Here is a 26,671-nt window from a genome sequence, read left to right as displayed (position 1 = left end):
TTTTTCGGAAGATTTGAGAGGCCAGAGACATATAGCTAGTTACATATAGAAATACTATTTTTAAAGATGTTAGTGCCAAGCCAATTGACCAATTGAATTCCAAAAAATGGAACTCTCTTTCTAGCATACAGAGAACAAACATTTCTGGTTAAATTATGCAAAATATATAAAAAAGCAAACATTCATTTTTGACTTTTAATAATGATGATACCCGAACCTAAAAAAAATGATGTGGTACCCGCACCATTCATGACCATTAACCTATTTGTAAATTGCGATTACTACTTTGAATGATGACACTTTTCCCGCTTTAGCTGCTGAGTGCATCTCGCTGCTAGGGCTTGCAGACTAAGTAAAGCAAACGACGACGATGGATGATGATGCCAGTAATTAATCTCAAGCTGTCTTCGCTTTTCACACTCTACCACCAGCACAAGAGTGGTGTCTGGCACTTTCCGGAGCTGCTGCTCACCTCTGTCTGCAATAAATCGCTCATTAGGAAACGGCGACCTGTGGCGCTAGTAATGATGGCAACGTCACCGGAGGATGGAGGCGCTGCTGCTGCTGTCGGTAATTAAAAAGTGACCGGCTCCGTAGGCTGAACTGTCGGTCTGTCACTTCAAGTTGCTTGCTGTTGGAGAGAGGATGTTAACCATCCAAGTAGATCTAATTCGTTGTAGGGTACTAATTCGCGTGTACTTGAAGCCGTAATCACCTAATCATGCACTTTAATTCAGACAACCAAACGCCCCAAAATTGATAAACATAATAGTGATTTGCCGAGAACCATATCGTAGCAATGTTTTGCAGCGTTTTCTGAAAACTGTGGAGTCAAAGTTTTGCACTACGGATCGGAGCAAATGCATAGACAACTCCAATCATGTGGAAAACATTGCGAATAGAATGCGTACGGCATAAATAACGCGAAGGCGCCATACAGTTTCCATCAGCTCTTGGTAATGTTAAGGTTTATAATCTTCAACCATAGGCGTGTGTACTTGCAACAAGTACTAAAATTTTCAATAACTGCATCAATAGCGTTCGTTCGGTCAACGAAGCAAGTGAATACCTCTCTATATGCATAGCCATGGCGGAAAATTATTCAACATAATGTGGGATTAGTTCATCCATTAAAAATAGAACTTATACAATATGTGTAGACAGTGGAAGTACAAAACGATGGTATTATACTCGTTTTCAAAATCTATTTCAATCACGTTAATTTTAGAACGACCTGCTTTAAATTTCTTATAAATATGTGCCTAATATGCGCAAGACAATTATATTAAAACATGTTTAAAAACTAATCCATTTTCAATTCCCAACCTAGTTTTGCTTCTGGGTTCAGTAGTATCGAGTAGCACGACCTCTGACGACATAACACTGTGAGATACTTGGTCAACAGTGTTTTTAGTCGCATATAATTCGCAAACATCTACACAGTTAAGCAACTTCAATTGCAAAAAGCTCCTGGGTTTCCCACAAACAACATAACGCACAACTTTTTGTGTTGTTCGCCCGACATAGTAGTTGCAAACGGCTTCGGCCTAGCACTAGATGGGACGAGAGGCACGACCCCGGGGCGGGTCGGAAATAAAACACTAAACTATATGCTTGTTATATCAGCAGTGAGCCCGCACACAAGAGCCATCGTTGTCGTCGGATGAAAATTTCAGTCTGAATTCCCGCGTGAACATTTTCGAGTTCCACGAATGCTTTTCCAAGCGCGCACATTTGTGCTAGATACGAGCATACAATAACCGTTGTACTTGTTGGGTACGTAACATCAATTCAGTTAAGCTTTGATGCGATCATCCAGCTTTTGCTTACACCAGTTAAGATCGGGGTGGTCTATTATAGAAGCGTGGCTTTGAATGCATTCAGATGGGTATCGCAACACCGTGAAAAATCTCCTCAGCCCGAGTGCGGTAGCGCAATGCTCAAAGTTGGATAACTCGAGCATATTGAAGTGATTCAATCATTAATGACCAGAACGAAGTACCTCGTATTGTTGCGGGTAGATTGTTGCGGCCAGAAACGCGAACCGAAATGTTAGCTATTTGTACACTCTGGCTAATTATGTTCCAAACAAGATTGGAATGGTGTTTAATTCTTGGGAAAAATGTACGAAGCGTAAATATGGCTGCCTATTGTCGTTTCACAAAATAATATGAACATTTAATTTTTACGGAGATGTAGAAACTATCGGGTAGAGTTAGTAGATGTTTCAACTCAACCGACGCACAACTACTTTGCCACACTTTAGTATTCATAAATTCGAGCTGTCGTCCACGGTTCTAGCTAGAAAAAGATTTTTTTGTCCTAAATAACGCTTTAAAATTATGACAAAAGTCTCAATTGGTTGTTTTAATCGTTCTAACCTTTGATTTGGACTGAGTTCGACAGGGAACAGAACCTTATTGTTTGCTTTTGAAAATTCTCCCGAGTTGTTATTGCATCCTGGAGTCATGATCAACCATAACAGCGATGATAAATTTAAATTACCATCAATTGGGTTACTTGCAGCATTTCCAAAGTTGCTGTACTACAAATAAATAAGTTGAAGAAGATAAGTAAAGTACTCTACCTAATGAGGACATGCAGAATGCTTCTTCTTCTTCTTATTGGCATTACATCCCCACACTGGGACAGAGCCGCCTCGCAGCTTAGTGTTCATTAAGCACTTCCACAGTTATTAACTGCGAGGTTTCTAAGCCAAGTTACCATTTTTGCATTCGTATATCATGAGACTAACACAATGATACTTTTATGCCCAGGGAAGTCGAGACAATTTCCAATCCGATAATTGCACAGACCGGCACCGGGAATCGAACCCAACCACCCTCAGCATGGTCTTGCTTTGTAGCAGCGCGTCTTACCGTACGGCTAAAGAGGGCCCACTCCTCCATCAGGCATCAAACTTCTCTGAAATAACGGTTAGGTTGATTCGGACGAACGAAAAACATGTTTGATGCAAATTACTCCACATGTGGGGTAGCTTTCAGCACACGCTTAGAGTTCAAGTTTACCAAAGAAAGCAAAATATTCACAACAATAATTTTGAATCAAGCAAATAAGGAAAAATTAGTTGTTTCAATGTCATTTGAATTAATGTTTCTAATAACATACGAATAGGTGAATATTGCGGAGATAGGCCATTTGGCCGAATGCCGTTTGGTCGAACACCATTTAGTCGACGGACGTTTGACCGAACGGATCTTTGGCCAAATAGTTGAAAAAAATCCTCAGGGTGCGAGTAGAAAAAATGAGAAATAGAAAGTGAGTAATGAGCATTGCAAAGCATGAAGCGAGAAGTGAGGAATTAAACATTTTTCACTTTACATATGAAATAGGACGTGTGGAGTAGAAAGTGACTTGAGGAGTGAGAAATAAAAAGTACGATGCAGTGTTGAGAAGTGAGAAGCGAAGAATGAAAAAAGAGAAATAAAAAGTGAGATGTGAGAAGTGAAAAGTGAAAAAATAATCTATATTTTCTCTTTTTTCCCTTCTTCTTCATCTTCCTTTTATCTTCCTACTTCCTTCTTTTCTTCTTCTGTCTTCCTTCTTTAATATTCCTTCTACCATTTCTCCCTACTTAAGTCTCCCTTTTCCTCCTTCATTTTTCCATCTTTCGTCTTACTTTTTTTATTCCTTCTTCTTTTTTCCTTTATCCTACTCTCTCCTACATTCTTCTTTCTTCCTTCTTTTCCCTTCCTTGTTCTATATTCATTCTTTCGTTACTCTTTCTGACATATTGCTTCTTCATTTTCTCTTTTTCCTTCTTAATTCGTCCTTCTTAATTCGTCCTTCTTCCTTTTCTTCCTTCTTTCTTTCTTCCTTCTTATTTTTTTTTCTTTCTTCTTCCTTCTTTCATCTTCCTTCTTTTTATTCATTATTCCTTATTTTCTTTTCTTTCTTCCTTCCTTTTCATCCATCTTCCTTCATCCTTCGTTCCCCCTTCTTTCTTCCTTTTTTCTTCTTCCTTTCATCTTCTTCTTTTTTTCTTCCTCCCTTCTCCTTCTTACTTTACTATTCATTCTTCTATCTTGCTGCTTCCTCCTTCCTTATTTTTTCTTCTATATTTTTTCTTACTTCTCCTCTCCTCCTTACTTCCCTCTCTATCTTCTTCTTTTCACCTTTTCTTCTTCCTGCTCCCCTCTTCCTTTTTCATTATTCTTTTTTCTCCTTCATTCATCGCCCCCACCCCCCACCCATTCTATGTTTCTTATTCCTTTTTCCTTCTTCCTTCTCTGATTTTGTTTTTCTCACTTCTGTCATTTAACTTCTCACTTCGCACCTTTTGCCTAGGATTCCACACCCCTCAATTCTAACTAGTCTTGAGCTTTGAGAAGATCCTTTAATTACGTAACACAAAAAATGGCAATTTTCCACGCCCCTTCTCCCTTGTCACACTTTTTGTATGAATCATATGGAATTTTTGTATGGATTGTCACATTTTGGGCAACCTCCCCTCTCCCTCTAAGCGTTACGTAATTTGTGGATGCTCCCTTTTTGTCAAAAAATAGTATTTTGAGCAAAATAAAATTCGGAAAATTTTGAGGATTTTCAAAACATTTTCTAACAAATTCGAGGAGTGTTTTTATTTTTTTAATTTTATTTTTTAATTCCTTAATTTAATTAGAAGGAAGGCACACTGCGTGGTGCGGAGGGTCCGCAACTCGTTCTCCACCTGATCGATCCACCCTGCCCGCTGTGCACCTCGTCTTCTTGTTCCCGTCGGATCGTTGTCGAGAACCATTTAAACCGGATTACTGTCCGACATTCTGGCTACGTGCCCGGCCCAACGCAGTCGTCCGATTTTCGCGGTGTGAACGATGGATGTGGGGGCTGCGAAATGGTGAGTTGACATCCGGGAAGGGGCGCCTAACATAGCTCTGGTCCTCACAAGTTCCAATACTCACGCTTCCACGGGTCTTCCGATGACAATTGACCGCCAGCTAAGGGTTGCGTACTTAGCTGGTAGTGCAGCCTGGGCACTGTTGTCCTTCTGACATCAGCTAGAGTGAGAGGGTGCGTCCTGTGGGGTCTGCCTAGGATGTGGTGGGGTTCGACGCGGAGTTGGCTTCCTACTAAGCGCTCAGGCACACTCTGCGCTTATGAAGTGGGAACCTATAAGTGAAAGGATAATCGTTGCCAGATTTAGAACACGGGTCCGAAACCTTACTATAATCCAATGTTATGCGCCAACCGATGCTGCCGATCTGCAAGACAAAGAGAACTTTTACAGTCAACTCAATGCCGTCGTAGATAGAATTCCGAAGGGTGATATCAAGATCTGTTTGGGCGACTTCAATGCGAAGATCGGATCCGACAACTCGAACCATGAGCGCATTATGGGACGCCATGGTCTCGGAGAAATGAGCGACAACGGAGAGCTGTTCGCAGAATTTTGTGGTAATAACGATATGGTCATCGACAAGGTTCACAAGGTCACGTGGGTCTCCCGTAACGGCTTTACAGAAAATCAAATCGACCACATCTGCATCAGCCGAAAATGGAAACGGAGCCTTCTTGATGTACGGAATAAACGTAGTGCCGATATCGCGTCTGATCATCACCTCCTCATCGGCGAAATACGCCTGCGCATTGCGCGGATTCGTCGGCAGGAGGACAGAGTTGGACGACGATTCAACACACGCCGACTGGAAGATGCCACGGTGAAACGGTCCTTCGTTGAAGAACTGGAGACGCGTGCTGCAGATATTCCGGAAGGTGGCAGCGTGGAAGACCAATGGACCGCCATCAAGAATGCCTTCATCGCCACCAGCGAGAACAATCTGGGCGAGCTACGCACCCAGAGAAAACAATGGATCACCGATGAGACCTGGAGGAAGATAGAGGAGCGAAGAGAAGCCAAAGCCGCGATAGAGCGATCAAAAACCAGAGGAGCCAAAGTTCTAGCCCGCCAACGATACGCGGCTCTTGAGAAGGAAGTAAAACGCTCATGTCGACGGGACAAGCGAGCGTGGGCAGACTCTCTGGCCGACGAAGGAGAGAGAGCCGCCGCAACCGGGGACACGCTTAAAATCAATAACACAGAGATATGTTTGCTTCACACAAAACGGACCTAATGCAGAACATCACCTAGATGAGCGACAGTTACACAGCCACAAAAATAGCTCGTGTGGTTTTATTGAAGCTTGGATTTCAATATTTTCAACAGTATTTGGTTCGTCATGAAACAAGGAATCTGTACAAACGTTTACATGTTAAAAAGGACCGTTATCACGACCGTACGAGGCATTTTTGTGCCTGTGTAACTGTCGCTCATCTAGGTGATGTTCTGCATTAGGTCCGTTTTGTGTGAAGCAAACACATATCTGTGTTATTGATTTTAAGCGTGGATATTCGCCTCCTCTACGATATCTCACGACGCTTAAGCGGGGCGAAGATGAATGCAACGATGCCTGTGAAAGACGCGAATGATCAGTTATTGACCGACCCAACTGACCAGCTGAAACGCTGGTTCGAGCACTTCGAACAACTTTTTCAAGTGCCAGCCAGGCCATCACCACCTCGGCATGGTCTGCCTAGGATCCGACGTATAACACGCGTCAATACCGAAGCTCCATCACTGCTAGAGATTCAAACAGCCATCCAAAGCATGAAATCGAATAAAGCCCCAGGGGTCGACCGCATATCAGCCGAGATGCTCAAAGCTGACCCCATGACATCCGCTCAACTACTGCATCGTTTATTTCATAATATCTGGGACACCGCAACTTTCCCGGTCGACTGGATGCAAGGTATCTTAGTAAAGGTGCCCAAAAGGGTGACCTGACTGTATGCGATAACTGGCGAGGCATTATGTTGCTGTGTACCGTTCTCAAAGTTCTGTGCAAAATTATCCTAGCCCGGATTCAGGAGAAGATCGATGCGACTCTCCGGCGGCAGCAAGCCGGATTCCGTGCCGGAAGATCCTGTGTGGACCATATTGTCACGCTCCGCATCATTCTGGAGCAGGTCAACGAATTCCAAGAGTCCCTTTACTTGGTATTCATTGACTACGAAAAAGCTTTCGACCGTCTCAATCACGAGAATATGTGGCAACAGGTTAAAGCGATAGCCGGGCAACGCTCAGGATGGAGATCTTTCAAGTCGGCCCTTTGCACCACCGGAGGTGTACAGGATCCGTAAGTAAGTAAGTGAGTAAGAACGATGGTTGGTTCTCCCAACGGCTGATGTAAAAAGCGTAATAAATGTTATTAGTTTAAAATTTTCGGTTTCTCATAGGATTATTACCTGACTAGTAGTTGGAAACAGTTAAAATTCAAGTTTTATTATAATTGTTTGATAATTGCATGAAACGATTAGAAATTCAACTGTTTCCAACAAGTAGTTTTCGAAAAATGAAGATTTTAAAATTGATGGGCGAAAACTGGGGTGAGGGCGATTTCAAGGTGTCTTACCCTATAGCTCAACAACATAAAGTGAGGTAAGTAGATAGACCCTGATGAATGGCATAAATGGAGGCACTGTGGAGGAGTGCCAGCTCCCCTTTCTGTGTTTCTGGACCCTAGCCGACCCTAGCAAATAGCCGCCTGCGCACGATAGCGATATAGGAGGTCAGCTGTTTCGACTTGAGCAGAGTATGCTGACAAGCTCCCGACGTGAATCTATGACAAAAGGTCGAAAGACAAAAGGTTGAAGGGACAAAAGGTCGAAAGGACAAAAGATCGAAAGGACGAAAGGTCGAAAAGACAAAACGTCGAAAGGGACAGATGGTCGAAAGCAAGATGAATACAGTACTAGGTGCTTCAATCTGCCAAGTTTGTGGAAGAGAAGAAGGCGGGGGTGAAACATTCATTTTCAGTGCAAAGCGAAAACAAACCGGCTGGCTCTCTCATACTAAAATCCAAGATGGCTGAATCGTGAATATGGCAGATTGGAACACCTACTGATGTATTCATCTTGGACGAAAGGACAAAAGGTCGAAAGGGACAAAATGTCGAAAGAGACAAAAGATCAAAAGGGACCAGCTTTCGATCTTTTGTCCTTTTCGACCATTTGTCCTTTCGACCTTTTGTCTTTCGACTTTTTATCTTTCGACCTTTTGTCACTAACCCCCTGACGTACTGAACTAGTCAGCTCCAGTCAGCACAGCAGGTATTTGTCCTATGTAGCTAAGAGAAGGTTTTGACATGGTTATTCCCCGATCTGCAGCCGATTTTGACCGCCCTTCAAATGAGACATAGACGACAGTCGTTGATCGATGGAGACTCCGAGGACCTTGATGAGTTTCCGATTCGGGATCGCCTGCTCATTAATCTTGAGACTAAGGCCGGGGATGGTGCAGCTACGAGACCCACCGATGGACTGCACTAACCGCTGCTTGGGTTCGGATACGCGTTCGCTTTGAAGTGTCTCCGACGACCATAAGTAGGATGTCGTCCGCGTCGTAGACGAATATGTAGATGTTCTCAGCAATGCCATTGAAATCCCATTCAAGTCAACCAGAACAAGGGTCACCACCAGAACAGACCCCTGCGTCACCTCATTTCCTTTCCAAGATCTTGGACGCGAAGATACGAATAAAGACCCAGAAGGACCGGCGGGAGAAGAAGTTGTGATCAAAAGCTAGATATCGGGATGACGTGAGTAATCCACTACTCGTTGGGAAAGGTTGACTAATACATACTTGATACACTGGATCGAGGAAAGCTCAGAGAAGTCAGGGCCATAGTGGCTATGAGCATCTAAAAATCGACTGGGTAGCTAATTACCGAATAATGATTTAGTATGGTCTTGCGATACGATGTGGATTGGGGAAGATCTACGCTCCCACAGTCAAGAAAGTCCTTCCTTCCTGCTTCCTTTTGGCGACTTGTATGTCCGTTCGGCACTCATAGTGTTTTTGTTTGTAGCTTACCTTTATTGGGTGCCTTCTTGAGCGTTCGGATGACTTTCCATCTGGCCTTAACAACAGGACGCGTTTCGTTCTACCACCAACGAAGGGCTTTGCATTCTGGCCAAGAACTGGTCTGAGGAATAGATAGACCAGCGGTGTCGAGGATGATCTTGGAAAAATCGGTAAGCGTTAGCTGGCAAGTGTGCTCCATCGAGCGTTGAATGCTGCTATCAAAGGACTCCCAGTCGGCGGCATCATAACGCCTTCGCGGCACATTTGAGGTGGTAGGGGAGAGACGTTGCCAGTCAAATTGTTGCTCAAAATTATCAGATTCCCAAATTCTTCAATTAAAATTGGTGGACTCGCTAGCAAAGGTAGGTTCACAGGAAGGTAAGGTTTATAATCGTCATTTCTTGGAAAACGAGTTTTCCCATTAGTCCGTGAAAAAACTCTTCAGAGTTGGGAAAGGAATTGGACATACAACGAACTTGGACGGTGGCTATTTTCCATAGTTCCTAAAGATTCTGTGCGAGCGTGGTTCAGAGGTGAGGACTTAAGTCGAGGCTTTTTCGGAGTGATGTCGAGGTTTATCATTACAGAAAAAAAACCTTGTCGATAGCGGAGCCGGTAACATCGGTTACATCGATCACTTAGTTGGGTTCTATGAAAATGACGTCTCCAGAGAGCAATTATCAGATACCCTGCAGGGAATTTTAAGGGATATCGTTTTGGGATATTGTGATGTTGTATAGGGGAACGGTTCGGCACTTCATCTCATAGCTCCCATTTCCATCCCATCAAAAACAAAGCAATGAAAACGTATTTGATTTGTTATTAATTTTTGTGATTTTTTCAGCAGTGAGCACGCTGCCGCTAACCGCAAGTCGAACACATCTGTATATGAAATTTCAATATCAAGTGGTGGAATTCGGATAATATGAATGGAGCAATCCATTCACTTCCACTCTAACACAGAGCTCTCCCAGGAGTAAGGCGAAACTAATCACTGAACACTCATCCCATGAAGCCCGCAGTAACAAACCATTAGGCTCGTCCATTGGCACATGATAGTGAGAGCCCTATATGAATATGTAATGGATAATGTAATTAAAAAGGAAACGGCATAGATGTGTAATTATGGACCTACATTACCCAAGAGCCTCCAATTGGTTGGACTGGCCATGTCACGCAAAAAATGTCGGGTTAAAAGAAATGTCCCATTGTCTATGGGTCGTTTTTAATGAACAATCATTTATCCGAATTTAACTAAATAATTTAGTTGTTTTCTTGAAAAATTTTTAAAACGAGCTTTTGAAGAAAATATTATTCAATCGAATTAAGCACATTTGATTTAGTTTGTGAAACTTGGACAAATCAATCCTTACCAAATATAAAAAATAATAAAATGTATGGAAACGAAACTCCCAAGTCATTAAAATAAAACTTTCTCCCAGTACCCCTCTAAAATCCGGAAATCAATTTCATATTTAAAAATCAATCCAACAACATCTTCCACAAGGAGCGTAAAATAGATAAATGACTACCGATGAAAAGTATTCGATAACCCACACGGTCGCTTACAGCGAAAATTACTTTCCTCACCAGCCGACCCGAAAATCGACAGTTTGCAAAGGTTATCCAATTTAATTGATTCGTGCCGAACTGTGTTCCACTTGTTTCGAATTTCCTGCACTCAAGAAACAGCTGGCTTCGGGGCGATGAAATGGACGACCGGACCAGCAGAAGTAGTCTTCCATATCATCTCGGTCCACTTTGGGGCCGAGGCCGGGCGAGGAGCATGGGATCAATTTTCATGCACCGTCCGATTGTTAGTATCCCCCCCCTTCTCGCCATCCAGAGCGGTACCGATCTTCTCTGTTTAATGAGGCGCAGAAGGGAAAGCGTTTCCACCGGAGTCATCACTTTCTTGCAGCGCCCCGGCCGACCAATCGGCGAGTGTTGCTATAATCGGTCGCTATATAGAGCAATTGCTCTATTGTTGGTGGGTTGTTGGGCCTCCTCGCGGCAAAGGTCCACGCGCGCGTCACTTCGGGAGGGCGCAGAAAGAAAGAGTGAAGACGATACGACGACGACGACACGGAGACGTGCCTCATTGCCCGGCTGCTGTGCTGTGAATCGTACTTTTGCTTTCATCGAAGACGAGTGGGAAAGAAAAGTGCACAATTAAGATGATGATGGAAAATGATTTTTCGGGTCGTTATTTTGCAATTAGAAATCAAATCTATTTTTCTGATGCCTCACCATGCCTTGGGAGTTTGGTGAAGTCTGTACTCATCGAACTGGTGGTCAAACGAGATGGATGTATGGTCGAGCGATTCGCATCGGATTTAAATTGCTCAGCCAGATGAGCGCATTACCCGGGGAAAACATAACGTAATGTCAATGTTACACAACGAAGATTCACAAAGCATCGTGAAGAAAATGCCAACGAAAGTAGACCATGCTGTTTTCTGTTGGTTGGTAGGTCGTAGGTGCATGCATAATTAGTCAAGTGAACCACTCTAAAATTAACATAAGTGTTGTAAACTATGTAACACTTTGTACCAGGAAAAAAACATGCCGGTGGTAAATGCACATCATAAAAATATGAGGCCAGAAAGTTACGTGCCTTACTCTGTGGGGCATCTCGGCTTGATTACTTTGTATTTTAATTTGAAACTCTTAAATCATCATCTGATCACCACTGAGTCAAATGATTTCCCTTATCAGTGAGTTTACGGCCATGTTTTGCTGACGAAGTTTCAAACAAATAAAATAAGAAAGATCAATCCTCTTTTAGGTTATTTGTTGAGAAATGAACAGCTTTGTACTTGGTACGAAATACGACTAAATGGAACGCCTTCAGCGCTATGTGAGGTGAAGGGAATGTCAAAAATAAAACGATGATTAAGATTTAACTCAACGTCCACTTGAGGTTAGGTGAAGTACAATGTTTATTGCATATGAGAGTGCTGGATTCTAATTGAAAGTAAATTTCTTAACGGGTTGTCATAGCGGTATATACACATTGGCTTTTGGTAAGTACAATTATAATTCTATTATGATTCTATTCGTGCCGCATTTCATCGATGCTCCTCTTGAAAAGAAATCACAGTTCTGCAAATCACGCATTCGAAATTAAAGAATTCTAAACAGAATTTACTATTACAAGAACCCCTTATTTGTATGAGAACTTCACCAGACAGGCTAGGAGCAGGTGTTTGCTAGACATGCCATAAATGTTACGAAATGACTGCCGCACTTCGAGTGTCATTACTCCGAACGAGATACTACCGCGTTGTTTCCTTCAAACGACCATTGCGCCGAAAACATCCCAAAACAGTTACATATTTTAAACGTCGTAGCTGTAGTTGCTTCCAAATGGTCGATGTTATACATATCATGAGAACAAGTACAAATAAAACTGCTTTGCCGTGAACCCACATCTGTAGTCAGACATAATCGGTACAAACATGGTTTGACTAATAGTTTTGAAGCCTGTACATATTGACTTGGGTTTACTGAAATGACGTATGTTTAGTCTAACTTTTTCGAAGTAATTACACTGAGGAAATTGTCCATGCGTTCTTTCCGGATAAGGCAAAGTAGTGGTATTTATTTGGAACACTGCTGAAGAGTAGAAATACCCTTTTTTGTGCGGAATAAAGCTGAACTTTTGAAATAATTTACTGATAATGGATCGACAGTCAGCTCATCTATCTTTTGATATGGTCCTACAACAAAAAGTTAGGAAAATAATCGTTCGAAAAACATTCATTAGGTTGATTAGAAAATTATTTTGAGCTTTTAGTGGAATGTCTTTACTTGTCATAAGACGAGTTCGTACAATTCCATTTAATTCCACCATTTGGTTGTACTTGAAGTCAAAATACGTATCTGTTTAAGTTGAAATACATATCTGTCAAGGTACAACCGAGTAATGGAATTTTATGTACTCGTCTTATGACAAGTATTCACTAGATTTCCAATTCATATTTCCAAGGATGTTAACGATCATTCAGTAATTTGCGTTCGATCATTTAGTAGTTTGTCAATAACACATTCAAGAAGCTGAATTTCAAAATATGTTGTATGGTGGACTTCTAGTGCGAAGGTTTTTCTACAACTCTGCTTAATGGTTCATTGTTTGAATTCCACTAGTAACGGAGTTATAGCTTTAGTTTTAGTAAATGAGACTAAATGATAACAAAATTCCAATCATTTAGTTTGAGTTACTGCAACTAGCGCTCTAACTCTGTTATTAGTTGATTTCTAATAACGAACCATTAGGCAAAGTTGTAGAAAAACCTTCGCACTAGAAGTCCACCATACAACATATTTTGAAATTCAGTCTCTGGAATGTGTTATTGACAAACTACTAAATGATCGAACACAGATTACTGAATGATCGTTAGCATCCTTGCATATTTCTCAGGTTTAAACAACACCAACAACAACTTAAATGGTATCAAAAAAATCCGGAGTGCATAGCATAGTTTATAAACAATTAAGTCTATTATTATGTTTTCTCCAGAATAGGTTTTCTTAATTATACCGATCTGGTCCAGTGCACACAAGTATCTACCCTCGCATGACCTTCCTTCCTTGTACATGTATATAGACAACCATTCGGTTATGAAGGCGACTACTTCACCTGGATTCAATAGCTGCTGTTACAGGGACTCAATTGACATAAGTATTGACCATACCAATTCAAGCGGGGACAAAGTAGTAAGCACCGAGTGTGACCTTGTTGGCATGATTGGTTCTGGACTGCTGCATGCTATGTGAGTTATCTTTTTTCGGCGTTTGGTGGGGAGGCCCTGTAGTCAGTGTAGTGAAAAGTTTAGTTTCCCCATTCTGCTTTCCATGCAACCTTGAAACAGCTTGTGCTTGAAAAATCGGGTCAGGTTTTTGGAGGACACTCGGTCTATGGAATGGAGTCGTGAAAGACTACACCCAACAAACTTCAATGATTATGAAGTGTCGTATTGCGCAAAATGGAAGAAACAATACAACGTCTGGAGCACTTAAGGAAAGCGGGGCAAATTATGGAAATTGCATTACGAAGCAGAAGAGCGGCGCATCGACCGAACGGAATATGAACAGAGTTTGATAGAAATTGAACAGGCTTTCAAAATAGCTGCGGAAAAATAAGGTCAGATTTTGCTGTTCAAAAGGAAGCAGTGACAAAGCAATGTGGTGAGACAAATATCTGCAGTATATCAGCAGAGCCAAGTCAAAACAAGATCACCACATCCTTGTCTGTCTGTGGCAGTGTACAGTGGCTAAAATCGTGTTTTGACGCGTTTAATTAATAGGGGAGGAGGTTCGGTTGTGGGCACCGTTCGGTTATGGGCACCCCTATGTATCTTTTGACAGATAAGAGATGCTGTCATTCTGACAACCGTCATTTGTTTGCTATAATAGCATGATGTTTTGTGCTCAATATCAAACCGGATGGGCATCTCTACTTTGAACTAGAAACAAATTAATTTTTCGTACAAGAAAAACAACACGAAAGTTTTTTTTGACCTTTTTCAAAGTGTCATAAATTAAAGGATTTAATTCAAAAAGTGAGTTCTAATGCGTATTTACACAGTAAATTTAATCTATTTTGATGCCCAATGTCGATTGCCATCAAAATTTTAGCGCGATTTTTTTTTCTTCTCGTTCCAAAAAGGCTGCGAAATTCGGTTGTGGCACCTTTATTGGTTCGGTTATGGGCACCCTCATTTTATTGATAAATCATTCAATATCGTTTTACTTGCCCTTAACTTATTTTTAATAACGTTTTAAGGCAGTTTTATAATTAGTTTGACATAATTGATTGAAATAATGTGTTTATTTAATATTCTTGTTTTTTGGACATGCCTAGTTATTATACACACTTTTTGGAACAAAGCGTTGACCGATTTGCTTGCAACAAGTTGCATTCGACGGGGAATGCTTTCCCATTGTTTTCTATTGAAAATTGGTCAGATCGGACTATGGGATCAAAATTTATGGCCAAAATATTATTTTTTGAAATGAACGAAAAAGGCACTATTGCCGCTAGGGTGATTAATCAGGATTTTTTTGACTGTGATGCATACCAATGAAACGTAAATCAATGAAAAATTAAAACCCATTTACCCAAAGTGCTATTTAGACCTTTCTTATGTGATTTATTAACATCCTCCTTAATGCACCGAGGGAGGCATCATCACTGCTAGGTGAATTGATTTGAGTTTTTTTAGCGTCTCCTGTCTTTTAGAATGAATAAACTATTCCTTGTCTTTAAATCTGGGTGGTTTTTATTCATGCTTCTTTATTTTTAGCTAAGTTTTCAAGGGTGCCCACAACCGAACCACGAAATAAAAATGTCCAAAAATGTCAAATTTTCTAAATTGTCAATATTTTTTTCTAAATCGATGAAATCATATTAATTTCTTTGCTAGTAGTAAGGTTATAAGTTTAGCTTTCGATTGCTATGCAAATGTCGACATAAGATCAACCAGGGCCAAAGTTATGGACCAAACACAAAAGGGTGCCCACAACCGAACCACCTCCCCTAGTATCTTTATTATGCAATTTAGCGTAATGGTGTCTTCGAGACATTTTATCAGTAAATTCATGCGATTATTTGGAGGTATTCAGTTTACTGATAAATCCCCCTAGTAGCGAGATGAAAATTTTTTTTTTGCACTTAACAACATATAAAGTTTGATTCTTTATTAAACTTGTAGCAAAAGTTCTCCTGAAAAACTTTGTCGAAGAGACCAAGTTCGTACTTCCGTTTCGTTTGGAGATTCTTTACGTTTTATGCAGACAACCCTTAAAATGTTTTTTTCATCATCTTTTGCACTTTAATTTCTACATGTTGTGCATGTTCTAGAAATTTTTTGATAACATTCAAATACGCCGTTTGGTGGCTATTGTGACTTAAAATTTTGAAAATAATATAGTTATAACAGTTTTATTGGATTTTTTAGTCATATTTGATATAACTGCAACTTGACAAGGGGCAAATTGTGGCAGTCAATCTCATACGAATAACAAAGTACAAGTAATGAACTTTAAATTAATACCTGAACTGTAGAGCTGTAAGTGAATGTAAGGAATGTTTCATCAAGAAACATTTCCTACTATGCAAGGTAGAAATCAATCACCCTTCAAGGAGTTGATGAACTAATGCACCATGCGTCTCCATGTGCTTGTATGCTTATACACCCGATTATTTTTTTACACGGATTATTTTCACACGGATTTTTTTACACGGATTCTTGAAATAACACGAATTTTTTTTTGCACGGTTTCTCGAAATAGCACGGATTTTTTTTACACGGATTCTCGAAATAACACGGATTTTTTTTACACGAATTTATTTTTACACGGAACGCATCCCCCATATTAACAAAGACCCGGTTACTTTTTTTACACGGATATTTTTTGCACGGCTTTTTTTACACGGTTTCTCGAAATAGCACGGATTTTTTTTGCACGGATTCTCGAAATAACACGGATTATTTTTACACGGATTTTTTTCACACGGCACGCATCCCCCGTGTAAAAAAAGAATCGGGTGTACATCAAACATGCTCAAAACTTGTTGGCATAAAAATCAATAAATCTCCAAAAGTAATGAAATTACGAACTTGGTGTCTTTGAAAAAGTATTTCAGGAGAGCTTTTGCTACAACTTTTATGAAGAATCAAACTTTATATGTTGTGTATTGCAAAAAATAAATTTTTCATCTCACTTTTAGGGGGATTGATCAAAAGGATGAATACCTCCAAAGAAGCGCAACGACTTACTGATAAATTGTCTCGAAGACGCCTTTACGCTAAGTCACATAATAAAGATACTATTAATTGAACGCGCTTAAAACACGATTTTAGCCACTGTGCAGTGGCGTGAATCTTAGTGAAGCTTCAATACGTCATCCATCCTCAAAATTACCTTCTGTTATTGCTGTGCACACTCCTTCGTATTACAATGCAACCGTTCTACACGATCTTCAATCTGCTCTAAAACTAGTAAATGATTATGAAGAGGCCAACGATCATCACAAAGGAAAAGTTATCATTCGTTATCGTCTTCATTATACACATAAAGCACAACAGTCTACCTCAATCAATGGGAATACACGCAAAGTAGATACGAATTATTTCGAATTGTGTTTATCATATTAGATATTCGATCCTGGCAAACGATCAGATGGAGAACTTTCAAAACGTACACAGAAAAATACAACGAAGATGATTACCGGTTGCAACTATTACTGTTGATGTAAATAGATGCGGACTACAAAGTAGAAACTATTCCACGGATAATTAGCAAGTTGGATAACTCGACTGTTTACCAGTTTCACGGGCGGGAGTGTTGAGAAGACTATTGCGGAGCAACTGGCAACACTGAAGGAGTAAAAATTGGAAGAAAAGTGATGAGTGTTGGGGAGATTGTCCTTCGGAAAAATACGGAATACTATAATGTTAGAAATATTTTGTAATTAGTAATAAGTTTGATTATATTTGATGGAATAAATTTACAGCATTGAAGCTGGTCGACGAATTCCTGCTGTCAATAAGTGTTCTGCCGTTCCGTGAAAGACTACACCCAACAAAGAGAGGTTCAGAACGTGGCAACATCTTCACATGTTTAGGCGTGCGTCGTCCCCGCAATGACCTGAGTTTCCTGGAGTCTACAAAACAGTGGAGCATCTTCTCTTTGCCTGTCCGCATTCATGGACAGACTCGCATTAACAACAGCGTGCTGCGCCGGATAACCCAATCCAAAGCATGTGCCTGGACTCGGGCAAATGGAGTGTGGCTTTGTCGGTTACGGCTCGGATTGCCCGAGAGCTGCAACGCAAAAGGCGCGCTAAACAGCAACAACTACAAGTAAGCAAAACCGTCTAAGACGAATTAAGTACTGTCCATTTAATTCCACCAGTTAATTTTCGTTAATTTTCGTTTCGACTTCGTCGAGTCAGTCAAGACACTGAAGACGACCACACAGTTGTGGTCGAAATACGTATCTGCAAAGATAACGAAAATTAACTGGTGGAATTAAATGGACAGTACTTAATTCGTCTTAGACGGTTTAATACATTCCACTAAACGAGCTTAATATTCTACAAGTGAGCAATTAAAATAGTAGCACTGGCGTCCTCCCGAAGTAATGTCAAAAGGCTGCACCAGATAGGCGAAGGGCCTTTGAGAGGGCAGCTTAACCGATCGACATTAGCCAGCTCGGTTCGCCGATTAGTCCGCCGGTGTCTGGCTGCAGGTTTCCATCCTGTTGAAAAATGCCCTTTATGTGTGCCATTTTGTAAACTTAAACGCGGAATCGGCCTTTTTGGGAGAAAGATGTTTTCTTTCTTTAAGCTCAGGCCAATAATGGCGGCTCGGAAAAAAATCCCGTTATTGTTCCAAGGGTTTGAGAAGGGATATCCCTGACAGAAAACAATGAGAGGATTGGTCGTTTTCCAATTAATTTCAGCCCAAGCAACATTGAATATGTATCAATCGGCTATTAAGCCAACATTTTTTTTAAATATTGGCCCCATCAGGTAACGTCTACTCCAGGGGCATGTTCACCTCAATTTAGAAGATTTAGTCCATCAGCCGCCTTTTGACTTAGTGTCGATAGCGCTCATCTCAAAAAACTGCAGAGATAACAAACCTCTGTAGATTGCATGGTTGGTTTTGTGCACATAATCTTCGATATAACGTACCCCTGATTTAACGTACACTCGATATAACATCACTCGCGTACATTTTCCCCCGATATAACGTACACTTTGAAAATAATTTTAATTTGGTTAGTTATTCCAAAAAAATAGTAAATGGTCATGAGCATTCATGTAGGGATCACATCGTCTTATGGAATCTAATTTTATCAGCTTAATCAATTTCATCACCCTAATTGTTACTGTTTTCTTTAAATCACATAATCCTCAGAATTCTCACGAGAAATTGGAAAATATTAAGTTAATATACAGTACATTTTCTGTTTTGTGTCGAACAAATGTCTAGTAGATATTGGGCAAAAGTTCTGACAAAGACAGAGTTGATGTCGGGTAGCTTTTGGGTCTATTTCAGCCAATGTTGAGTGAAGTATTGGTATTGTAGCTCCAATCGAGCTTGCGTATCGATTTTTTTTAATTAATCCCAGAGGTAATCTCTGGGGGAGTTCCCGAAAGAATTTACGGAGAATTTTATAGGCGATTTTTTGCAGGAATCTCTAAATTGAATTAAGGAGGAATTACCGAATCAATTCCTGAATAAATTTCCGACTTACCGACGATACCCCTCCCTCAGAAATAAGTTCAAAACTTTCCCAACTATCTCCTTTGGAAGACCCTAGGACGGCCGGAAAATCCTACAAGAATTCCATTAACATTTTCTTTAGGAATACTTCCTTCCAGCAATTCCCCCAAGATTACTCCAAGAATTCCTTTAGACATTCCTTCAAAACTTCCTACAAAAACTTTTTCATGGATCCTCTCTCGAAAAATCCTCCGGAAATATCTTCGGAAATTAATCTGAAAATTATGTTTTAAATTCCTTCAAAAATTGAAAGAAGAAACTCTAAAAATTACTTTACAATTTGCCTCAGGAATTCCTTCTGAATTTATAACCTCCTCTAGGAATTCCTGCGGAAACTCCATAAATCATTCATTTAGAATCCCATTTACGAATTCCTTTAAAAGCACCTTCCGCAATTGAGTTGTTTAGCAAAGAAAAATAAAAGTTTGTTTTATAGTCTAACATAAAGAGCATGCTTTTCTGATCTCCAACATATTTTAATTTTGTTTGTAAACCTAAATAAAAAACCTTTTATTCACATTTTCACGGAAAATATTTAAGGAATTTCTTCGAATACTCCATCCAAAATTCCTTTGGGAATTCGTTCGGAAATTTATCTAAGTTTAGAATATTTGCGTATTAATTTCTTCAGAAATTGGTACGGTTCGTAAGTAAATTGATGAATATATTTTAATTTTTTTTCAGCATATACTGTTATTGACAAACGCTCTATATTGTCGAATAGAGCTCCCTATTATTCACCTTACCCACTAACACAAATTTTCCTTCCCGAGACATCTATGAAGGTAGTATGGGTTCCCTGCATCTTCACTTGTAGATGTTGAACTAACATTCCTTCCCTTCCTTCCGTGATTGTAAGGACGTGGCCAGGTATACAACCGCTACTGTATAGGAAAAGGTACTTATCACAAGTACCAATTTGCGACAATATACAGTAGATTGCTCAATTGAGCATTGTATAGCCACCCACGATTTGTACAATCACAAATGCTATGCTATGCTATTAATTTCTTCAGAAATTGGTTTACAATTTGTTACCGTCCACGATGGACCATTTATTCAGTAGAATAGAAACCCCTTCAGAATTGTCAAAAAAAAACCTACTAAAAAAACCAAATCGACTCTGGGCTTTATCAAGGGCGAAATCTCCATCTAGACCCCACTAGTTCCGGGGCGAAGAACAAAGAAAAGCCGAACATAGAAATACGGGCGGAGGAGATTCAAAAGGAGAACGATTCAGAACGTGAACGACGTCAGACGTGCTTCAACGACGGAAAAAAAACTTGGTTGGTGATTTTTGACCATCGTTTTCCTTGGCCGTGACAATTTCGGTGAAGTGCGAGTGTTCAATACGATAGGAAGATCGACGAAGTGCCCGGAAAGGTTGACCTAGTGTTTCTTGCACCTGGAAGACGGTGAAATTCGGTGTTTTTGGACGGCCATCTCTGGCGAAGTGGAAAACCACGTGCCGGCACAGTTTTAAAACCAAACCCAACCCAGCTTCTGGCCTGCCGAATCCAGTCCGGCTTCAGGCCTGCCGAATCCACTCCGGCTTCAGGCCTGCCGAATCCACCTCCAGGAGGCCCGGAGATACCAATCCCGCCGACCGAACGTAAGAAGATTTATTCTTCCTCCCGGCACCGTCGCCGAGAAGCAAAGCCATCGAACGAGGAAATATCATCGTGTCCAACCTATCAAGCACCACCGAAGGAAGTCTTGCAGCAAGTGCCAAACCCATCCTCGCTCGGAGGCCCGGAACCGCGGATCCTGGAAGCAATGTGCCCGAAACCACCGAACCCACACCCACGTGGATTTCAGCGACAAGTGTCCACTCCTCGTTCGAAAGCCCCGAAAGGTGGGTCCGCGAAGCTACACATCCGAACCCTTAATAGCTCAGACCCGGTGTCGACCCGAGCCTGCCCCGCTGGGCCGAGAAGCCGACCAGTTCCCTTCGTCGGTTACGTATCCCAGGCTCACCTGAAGAGCACTTGCAGCGGCCAAAGTGACGTCAGTGTTGGGTGCATTCGCCAAGTCCCAATTATTCTCGGGCCATCGAAGGTATGTACGGACCAGATTTCGTACCTCCGTCATGTGGCGTAAATCAAGCATGCCACTATGGGCCCCAGCCCACCAATCGGCCGAATCAGCTATACTAACCGTTACTAACCCTATTCAAATGAACTAAAACTAACCTTCTTATACTAACATGAGCTTTCAATAAAAAAGACAAGTAAAATGTATCCACAAGCTTTTCTTATTCGTTCATGAAGTGCATGACTGTCCGTTGGTCCTTAAAGGTTTTCCTCTGTTCGCTTCGTGGTTGTGTGTCCCTTCGAGCCGGTTAATCGTCGACCCTGAGCAATAGAGGTGAGCTAGTTAGGGGCGTAAGGACGTCCACTGCCCAGACGTAGGGACGTCACAAGCAGTTACAAATTTTATAGGGATTTTTTAGAAAATTTATTTAGGAGTTTCTTAGGAAATTCCTATGGGAACTCCCTAAGAAATACCTAAGGAATTTCTTAAGAAACTATTTCAGGAATTTTTGAAAAATCCTCTAAGAATTCCTTTGGAATATTTTCCAGCAAATCTTCCTTCAGGAAATCCATTTAGGTATTACTCAGTATATTTTCAAAAATTTCTTTGGTAATTCCTTAAGATATTCCTTTAGGAATTACTCAGGCAATTTATTCACAATTTCCAAAGAATTTCTCTAAAAATTTCATAAGAAATTCCTCGATTTTTTTTTCGGAAACACCATCGGAATATACTTCGGAAATTCCTTTAAGAATTTTTTCGATTCCTTTAGAAAAACCTTCGAGAATTCCTTTAGAGGTTTCAAAAATTTCTTTAATTGATTTTTTGAAAATTCCTATTGGAATTTATTCAGGTTTTTATTTAAGACTTCATCGGAAATTCCTCCAAACATTTAGTTAAAAGTGAATTCATGAGTGCTTTCCGATATTCCCTCAGAAATTCCTTCGAAAAGTCCCTCAAGCACTCCTTCGGAAATTCCTTCAGGAACCCCATCAGAAACTATTCCGTTCTTCAGTACAGTAAATTTCCGGAAAAATTCTTCCAACAAAGTTTTAGATAGAATTATTTTGTATAGTTTTACTGAAGGAATCTCCGAAGGAAAGCCCGAAGGGAATTTCAAAAGAATTCCTAATAGAATTTTCGAAGAAATTCTCAGATGAAGTTCTTTCAGGAATTTATCCGGGAATACCTTCAAAAGTTTTCCCAGGATTTATTAAAATTGTCGGGATATCAGTTTTGCAGAACAATATTGGCGTATATAAATGAATATCACAATATGTTGAGACACAGTCGTCAGTGATCGCAGATACACTATTTATAAATTTTCATGCAAACAGTGTTACGAGAAGCAAGCCCTGTGTTCACAAGCTATTTGATATACTTTTTATGGATTAACAATAAGAAATTCAATTTCTCTTAATAACAAACAAGTTTGTAGGAATTGTTCACAAGAAAAGCTGTTTAACACTGCTGGTACTTACAGTGCATAGTAGAACAACATTTAAGTAGTGAAAAATAATCATTATTATTCATGCTTCGATTTGACGTACAACGTTGAAATCAAAGTGTACGTTACATCGTTTACCTGTATTGAGCTGAACCTAGAGAACTTTGAACGGAATAGGCCACTCCAGACTTTAATAAATAAACAAATAATGAGAAAAATTCGAATACATCTTACAACAGGGAATTGTCCTTATTTGCACTTCACAAGACACTTCGATCGAATACAATTTTCCGATGTACTAAACTACAAAACGCTCGTTAAACCTGTAGCCCTCTATGGATACGAGACCTAGGCAATGCTTGTGGAGTACTACGAGGAGGCAAATGAATCACGAGTTGCATCAGATGTCAGAAACCGCATCAAATGCAGCCGAATTGTATGACAATCATCTGATGAGAATGTACTAATGTACAATCATTAAAAAAATAAATAAAAATTATGTTTATTTGAAAGAACGATGTTAGAATTTTCATCATCTACATTATACATATATTTATTTATTTTTCAATGATTTTAAAGTTTTGCCTTGAATTGATTTCGGAGAAGGACCTAGTTTTCATGGTTATTGAATTTGTAATTTCGTGTTTAAATCATTTTCAATAAATCTAAGCTAGTGATTTTTTAAATATTTTCAAATTCCATTTGCTGCTTCATTTGGTTCTCCTAGCGTATTATGAAGGGCCAGAAGGACATAAAAATGCAACGCAGTCCGTAGGGAATTAACAAATAACAACATTATTTTAAAGCATCTTTTAGCTGACAAAGCGCTTCAATGGTAGTATTTTTCCATTCATCAAAGACATTTAGAAATAGGTACACCCACCACTCATAGATCGAAAGTCCCACCAACATATGAACCGATCACAACTTCCAGCCCACGAACGAGTCGAATGTTTCTTTCATCTAAATGTGTACGCAATCAGCCCCACGCAATAACTTCATATAGAGCAACGACAGGCCCCGGTACCGCCACCGGTTGTTTGCATTGGCGTTTTGACGGAGTCGTTCCTTCAAACATGCACTTCATATGCTCGGTGACTCTGTTCGGATCGGTGAATGTCGGAGGCTGCCAATTCAACGATGTAGTTGGAGTATCTGTTGCTTTGCTGCCATATCGGGCGTATGTTTTCGTCGATTGCGTCAAAAATAGACCAGTGTGTCGCGCTAAATCGCGTGTCTGTCGCTTCTTATTTCCATCGACGGCACACCGACAACGAACGGTACTCTCTTCTTGCGTGCAGATGCGTTTCCATCTCACGCAAGCCCAAGCCACATTTGTTATGAACAACACACCTCGCAGCGCGACAGAGCAAAACAGCTGATGAATCCAATCATCTTCGTCGCACGTCATTATGACATGACGGGTGATGGGAACGACCATGATGATGATGATGATTGGGATGGGAAGTGCTCTCGTGGTGTTTCCAAAGTCTTGTGTTCGAGTGCTGCTACTTGAATTGGGCTAAGTATTTATGGGAATTCTCTTTGTCATCTACTCCATTCCGAACGTGAACGCCATGTCTATGAACATGGACGGGAAAAAAAGCCGCATAGAGAAAAAGCTTGCCACACTTCCCACGCGGTGATGATCGGTTTATCAACTATTTTATCTCGTTTCATTGGTTGATTATTTTTGGAAAATCGAGAGACCAGATACATATCATCAAGATGTGTTCCATCATAAGTGGTATGGTGAGAAAATGTGAGAAAAACTTCAAAACAACAATGTTTTTTTTATAAATCCACTTAATGTGTCATTAGTACAAAATAAGATTACCAAAGACAAATTGACAAGATATCCAAGTACAAAATATGTAATACCAAAATTACATTCATGTAGTTATTGATTTTCATATTTAAACTGAAATCAAACACATAATTTAATCAAAAACCCACATTTATATCCTAATACGAAGCTATATCATTAAATAGAATTTGATTGTTAGGCTCTAACTTACATTGAAACTGGCTAAGACGAGTTTAGTACTTTCCATATAATTCCACTACGTTTTGTTATCTTTTCAGATACGTATTTCGACCTCAACTGCGAGGCGGTCTTCAGTGTCTCGTACTTGACTCGACTTTTCTACATTTAAATGCAAAATATAAATCATAATTAAAATTAAAATTTTTGAAACAAGCAGATTCTCTTTTTATCAATGAATTTAATCGAGTTGAACCAGCAACGGACTCGGTAATAAAGATAAAAATAATAATAAATGAATTGAATGTTCTACATATTTCTCAGTCATTAACTATTGCAGCAAAAGTGAAAAGTCATTCAAATTAAGAAGCGACGAATAATATAAGTGCATGGTTTAATGTAATTCTGACCTGCACTTTAAAAAATGTGGGTTTCTGAACCATGTGAAACTAGTGGTCATTAGATAAGACCGTTTTTGGATGTGATCCATTGAAACCGTTTAATTTTACACGCTTAATGAAACCTGCAGTCGTAGCTGCATAATAAACCCCTTACCCATACGCAATCGTATCGATTTCACTTACTTCTCAAATTAGTCGCCTCGCAGTCCGATTGGTGGATGGCTTACACGGATCTACCGAGAAAGGCAACTCAGCATTGCCAAAATCCAGCGCGATGTCAAAAAACCGAGGCGCGAATAGTCGTCGTCAACCATTTGCCACACTCGAGTTCACTATGCACACCACCTTCACTTCACTTCTTCCTTCAATGGCCAAGCTGCCAACTTGCCACACTCGCGGTAATATCTGAAGTTTCACCAGGGGAAAAAAATATCGTCACAGACACATGATTATCGGTTTTATCGTTTCTCCTGTATCGTCCCTTCCACGAATGGATCGCACATTTAAGCTTCGCAAATCGATGGACGCCTTCTAAGATGGCAACGAACAACAATAAAAAAAAACAACACTATTAAACACGCTTTTCCTACGCCTACTTGCACCAAATGATCAGTCGTCTGAAATCACGCAACAATCGGCACCTCGCCGCCTGGAACTCACTCTCTACGCTTCTTTTCACGCACCGTTTGTCACGCCGACTCGACCGCTGCAGTACGAAGATTAGTCGTTGTTGACACACCTATGATTGTTGTTTTCCGTGCGACACTTATTTTATTTATTCTTCCTCTTCGCTTCCGAGATTTTTCACACTTTTAACGGCGATAATGCTAATCATTTATAATTTCGCTTTCTTTTGCTTTGGTGGATGACACATCACCTGCTCGGAGCTTCTTCCCACTTTATCCCCGATGCGGGCAAAAAGTTAGCTGACGAGTTCTTTTTTCGCCACCTTACTTCCGGGCGACTTAGTTTCTTCCACGCGTACAGTGAACCCGCGACACGAACGGAACAAAACGCGAGATATTAGGTCAACTCGGGTTTTGTCTTACTTCTTGGAATGGGGATAGCTTTTTGCTTTACTCGATATAGCAGTTTTCCAGGCCGACCTGTAAAAAAAAGAAACAGATAACGAACTATTTTAGTTTGCGTTTATGGGGTTCATGGGAGCGGTAATGGATATGCACGCGTGGTTTGCATGGTCTGCAAGGAAATTTAATGGATTTTAGATATTTATAGTAGCGCCAGTAGTTTCCAATGCTTCATTGAACACGGTACGAAGGTCTTACAGTATGAAGGTTAAATCTTGTTCAACGGATGGAAGATACATACATATCATATGGATGTGGATATGGATATCGACTTTGTTGAACTATGTTTGACAATTTGGATTTTAATTCTCTTCAATTCTTGATAACTATCAAAGAGAGAGTTGACAAAGATATGAGTTGATTGAACGAATGGTTGGTTACAGTTTACAATCTCTAACTAACTTCTAATATCGATTCGAGTGGTTGATCACGAGCGTTTATTCGGTTGAGCGAGACACGCCTTATCCGGGCATCATGCCATAATACAGTTGATCATCCTTTCAATTCCAGTGTTTAAGTACAGGAAGTAGGCAGA

General features: G+C 40.3%; 1 long non-coding RNA gene across 1 annotated transcript in view; it reads right to left on the bottom strand.

Annotated features, from left to right (window-relative positions):
- LOC134211911 (uncharacterized) overlaps positions 1-26,671 on the bottom strand; it is a 70,150-nt gene that overhangs the window by 23,313 nt on the left and 20,166 nt on the right. The window contains exon 3 of the long non-coding RNA XR_009979148.1: positions 25,232-26,154. This is a non-coding gene — a long non-coding RNA (uncharacterized LOC134211911). The remainder of the gene's footprint in view (positions 1-25,231; positions 26,155-26,671) is intronic.

This window comes from Armigeres subalbatus, chromosome 2 (assembly GCF_024139115.2).
Source record: "Armigeres subalbatus isolate Guangzhou_Male chromosome 2, GZ_Asu_2, whole genome shotgun sequence".
Classification (NCBI taxonomy): Eukaryota; Metazoa; Arthropoda; class Insecta; order Diptera; family Culicidae; genus Armigeres; species Armigeres subalbatus.
Note: the sequence above shows the minus strand (reverse complement) of the source record. Positions and strands in the feature narration are given on the sequence as shown.